At 44.5% G+C, this 5263-nt stretch overlaps 1 long non-coding RNA gene across 1 annotated transcript; it reads left to right on the top strand.

The window, feature by feature from the left end:
• The first annotated feature begins 218 nt into the window (after positions 1-218).
• LOC140734979 (uncharacterized) lies at positions 219-1323 on the top strand. The gene is made up of 2 exons (XR_012100651.1): positions 219-796; positions 1057-1323. It is a non-coding gene; the product is annotated as an uncharacterized lncRNA (long non-coding RNA).
• Positions 1324-5263: the final 3940 nt, after the last annotated feature.

Genomic DNA, 5263 nt, shown 5'->3' with positions numbered 1-5263 from the left:
TGCTTCTTACAATTGCTTCTATTCCATCTGACCCAGCCAGTCAGATAAATAAAAGAGAAAGACCATGCTTCCATTTTGCTACTATGCACACATTACCTGCGGTCCCATCCTATTGGTTCACATAACACTGTGGGCCGAATGGTCTTTTCCTGTGCTGTACGGATCTACGTTCTGTTCTCTCAGAGAGTGCTGAACCTCGAGAGTTGCCTGAGCCAGTATTTGTTTTAGAGAAACAGCTGACCCTTCCAGCCCAACAAGTCCATGCTGCCCAATTACACCCATATTCCTACAGATGAACAGTGGAGACCATTTTGACTGGTTGCGTCACCATCTGGTATGGAGGGGCCACCGCACAGTACAGCTAGAGGCTACAGAGTGTTGTACACTCAACAGGATCCATCACGGGCAAAACCCTCCTTGCCTTCAATGACACCTTCTATTCCAAGATGGCGGCGCGACGCAGCTTGCAGCGCCCACTCCGGCGCTGATTATCTGTTACTTGTGAAGTGGGGTGCCGTGCTCAATCATAATTGATTGAAAACGGACATGGGAGCATGGAGGAACATCGGGAAATCTCCAGGAAGACCTTCTTCGTTGCCGCTGCTGCTGTGAGGTCCGGGACTCTGCTGGGAAGAACAGGCCCCCAGTCCTCGGGATTACGTTGCCGATGGCCGTTGGTGGGGCCGTCTTAATACGCTCGGCAGAGGATGGTGCTTGGAGAAGCTGTGCCGGAGGGGAGGATCGTCGGCTCGGAGGTTCGACGGACTCGGAGTCCTTTGCGGTCAGGTCGCTTTCGGTGTGTGCTGCGTCTGCGAGGCTGAGTCGGGCGGCGCCGTGGAAGTCCATAGCGGGGGTATTCCCTTCTGCCGCTGACGTCGGATGATGAGTCTGTCGGGACCCTGGGAACTTGTGGAAACTGTGTGGTGATTTCTTTTGAACTTATAGTCCTTTAACATCTTTGGACTATTTTTACTGTACCCATAGTCTGTTTTTTATCAATTATGCTATTGTTTGCACTGTTGTAACTATATGTTGTAACTATGTGGTTTTGTGCAGGTCTCGTAGCTTTAGTTTTTGGTCTTGTTTTGTCTGGTGGCTTCGGAGCTCCTTTCCGGGGAACGTGCTAAGATGGTAGCGCGATATTAATACGCAGCAGCCTCTCTGGACTCTGGATTGGGGATTGCCAAACGTTATGTGGATTTTCTGGTGTAGTCTGTTTTGTCATGTGCTTTTGTGATATCATTCTGGAGGAACATTGTCTCATTTTTTAACTGCATTGCATTTGTGGTTTGTAAATGACAATAAACTGAATCTGAATCTGAATCTTCAAAAGGTGATGTTTCAAGAGGCATTAAGGACCCTCACTATCCAAGATATGTATTCTTCTCATTTTCGCATTGGAGAAATGATACAAAAGCCTGAAGACCCTCACTCAATGAGTCAGGAACAGCTTCTTCTCCTCAAACTTCATATATCTGAATGGTCCACAAACCCCTCTTATGCACTATCTGTTGTAACTTAAATGTACTGTGCTGTACTACTGTCACAAAACAACAAATTTCACGTCATATAAATCAGTGATAGTTAATCTGACTCTGATTATAAATATCCTGGATTATCAGGTTACCAGATAAACTAGCACCAACAATACCTGCACAGCCCCCATTCTTTAGAACAGAGTTCCATAAGGGTGCCCTGGTAGCATCACAGTTAATGCAACACTATTAAAGCTTGGACATCAGAGTTCAACAGTCTTCTGTAAGTTAGTTTGTACGTTCTTTCCCACGTGTGCATGGGTTTCCTCCCACAGCCTAGAGATGTACTGGTTAGTAGGTTGACTAACCATCGTAGATCGGGCTCAGGTTAAATTTGCTGGGTTGTTGGGCGGTGCAGCTCATTGGGCCGGAAGGGCCTATTCAGCACTGTATCTCTAAATAAAAACACATAAAACAAAAAAATGAGAAAACATGGGACATAAGCTTGTTTGTATTACCTTGGGACTCAGTTTTTCCACAAAGGCCATACCTCAGTCATGAATTAGGTGTTCTGCTCAATCATTAACAAATATTGTTCCATAATTAGAGGACTTATTGAAGTTCAAGGTTAATAGATTACCAATTATAACCGAAAATTTGGAAGTGCATTGTCAACAGCTGTTCTTATTACTAGATCAGGAATTTATTCTGCTCAGGTGAGCAGAGATCAAAGTTTTTCCAAAATTAACCATGTATTTTGAGAAACACAAGGTTCCACAGATGGTGGAAGTCCAGAGCAATATACACAAAATGCTGGAGGAACTCAGAAGGTCAGGCAGCATCTATGAGAATAAATGAGCAGTGGAGGCTTCAGGCCGAGACCCTTCACTAGGATTGGAAAATGGGCAAGATGCCAGAATAAAAAGGTGGGGGGAGGGGATGGAGGACAGCTAGAATGTGATAGGTGAAGCCAGGAGGGTGGGAAAGATAAAGTGCTGGAGAAGAAGGAACCTGGTAGGAGAGAAGAGTGGACTATAGGAGAAAGGGACCCGGGGTAGGTGATAGGTAGTTGAGAAGAGTTAAGAGGCCAGACTGGGGAATAGAAGAGTGAAGGAAAAGGGGGGAAAAAAGGAAAAAAAAATTATCGGAAGGTGAAATCAATGTTCATGCCATCAGGTAGGAGACTACCTAGATGGAATATGGGGTGTCACATGTCCTCCATTTCCCAGACATTTGCCATTACCGCATATTCCCACTTCCTTAACAGGGATAGAGTGCCTCTTGTCCTCACCCATAGCACCATGAGTCTCTGCACAACTTCCGCCATCTTTAACACACATCTTGCCCTCCTCCCCTGTTGGAACCCACGGGCAGAGGAACTATAAACTCTGATGTATAAACTCTGACAAGAGTTTATTCATAAGAATTCCAACAGAACATCGAGTGCTCGGCCGAGTGACACCATGAGATGTAAGATTCTCAAAATGAAGACCCACAATTAATGGGGCATCTGCTTAAATAACACAAATAACACAGAATCCCCATATCTATCAAAATAAACAAGTTTAAACTGAAGGCACCAGGAGACCACATTACAAAGAGAGGGTCACTTGAGAAAATCACAAAGAACTCTAAATGATTAATGTTGTTAAACAACAATTAACCTATTCAGGTGCTCCAGAAACCTTGGAGCTCAACACCACCTGGCCCCTCACAAGCCCGAAGAGCTTTTTGGGTGACCTTATTGAAACCTATCGAATAGTGAAAGGCCTTCATAGAGTGAATGTGCAGAGGTTGTTTCCTATGGTGGGAGAGTCTAAGACCAGAGGACTCAGCTTCAGAATAGAGAGGTGTCCTTTCAGAACGGAGATGAGGAGGAATTTCTTTAGTCAGAGAGTGGTGAATCAGTGGAATTCTTTGCCACAGGCAGCTGTGGAGGCCAAGTCTTTATGTATATTTAAGTCAGAGGTTGATTGATTCTTGATCAGTCGGGGCATGAAGGGATACAGGGAGAAAGCAGGAGACTGGGGGGCTGAGAGGAAAATTGGATCAGCCGTGAGGAAATGGCAGAACAGATTCGATGGGCCAAATGGCCTAATTCTGCTCCTATATCTTATGGTCATGATATTATTACACTCCCCACTCTCCACTTCCTGCAGGGATTGCTCCCTCTGTGATTTCCTTGTCCATTAATCCCTCCCCACTATTCTCCCTCCTGGCACATATCCCTGCAAACACCAGAAATGTTACCCCTGCATTCACTTCCTCCCTCAGCTCCATTCAGGGCCTTCATCTATGTATCAGTTGGGGTTGAATATTGTGTCCTCTAATCCAGATGCCAGTCATAAACTGGGAAACAGCTTTATCAAGCAATTCCACTCCTTCCACCAAAAGCAGAATTTCCATTTAAAAACCTACCCCCATTCGTATTCCAAGATGTCGGTCCATAACCCCTCTTTTGCCATGATGAGGCCGCTCTTAGGATGGAGGAGCAGCTCCTCATACAGCCTCCAACCCGAGGGCACGAACATCGATTTCTTCTTATGGTCATTTCCCCCACTCCTTCCCTCTTCACCCATTTCTCGCTCTGGCTTCTTACTTCTTCTCCTCACCTGCTTATCACTCCCCCCTCGCCCCATGGTGCCCCTTCTTATTCCATTTTTCCTATGGTCCACTCTCCTCTCCTATCAGATTCCTTCTTCTCCAGCCCGTGACCTTCACCTATCATCTTCGAGCTCTCCTCCTTCCCCTCCCCCCACCTTTTCACTTTGGCAACCTCCCCCTTCCTTTCCAGTCCTGATGAATGGTCTCGGTCTGAAACGCCGACTGCATTTCCCGTCCTTGTTTTTTGAGATCTGGGATCACAGATGAATCATTCATTGAAAGCGGTGTCACAGGTCGATAGGGCCACAAAATAATAACATTTATTTTGAACTTTTAAAAAGAGCTTTTGGTTCATTGTTTTTCAGAAATCAGAGTATTTAATACAGGATTTGGATGTTATGTTGGAATTGCATAAGACATTGTTGAGGCCTAATTTGGAGTATTATCTGCAGTTCTGGCCATCTACCTATAGGAATGAAATTAATAAGATTGAAAGAATGCACAGAAAATTTACAGGGATGTTGCCAGGACTTGAGTTATGGGGAAAGGCTGAAGAGGTTAGAACTTTAGTCCTTGGAGTGAAGAAGGCTGAGGGAAGATTTGATGGAGGTATACAAAATTATAAAGGGGTATAGACAGGGTAAATGCAAGCAAGATTTTCCACTAAAGCTGGGTGTGGCTAGAACCAGAGGTCATGGGTTAAGGGTGAAAGAGGAGGGGGAACATGAGGGGGATCTTTGTCACTCAGAGGGTGGTGAGAGTGTGGACCGAGTTGCCAGAACAACTGAAGGTTGCAGGTTCAATTGCAACAACTAGGAGAAGTTTACAAATGTGCTTGGATGGGAGGGGTTTGGAGGACTATGGTCCACATCTGTTTCTGTGTTGTAGCTTTCATGAACTCTATGTAAGACATGCTTTCAATAGAAGGGAACTTGCTCATGAAAGTTGTTGTGCATTTAATATTTCAGTAATATTTGAGTAATCTTGTGTGTGTATGTATATATATATAGATAAAGCTTTCTTATTTGCTTACATAATTCATTACAGGTTATAAGTATAAATACATAAATTGTATGCGTCATCATGTTACTATGTGATATGTGCACACCTCACTTGAAGTGAACATGAAGTTAGACACGCATTTTGGACTCCCATGACTTCCTTTGAATTAGTTTAATGTTTTG

The sequence above is a fragment of the Hemitrygon akajei genome, chromosome 10, assembly GCF_048418815.1.
Source record: "Hemitrygon akajei chromosome 10, sHemAka1.3, whole genome shotgun sequence".
Taxonomy (NCBI): Eukaryota; Metazoa; Chordata; class Chondrichthyes; order Myliobatiformes; family Dasyatidae; genus Hemitrygon; species Hemitrygon akajei.
Note: the sequence above shows the minus strand (reverse complement) of the source record. Positions and strands in the feature narration are given on the sequence as shown.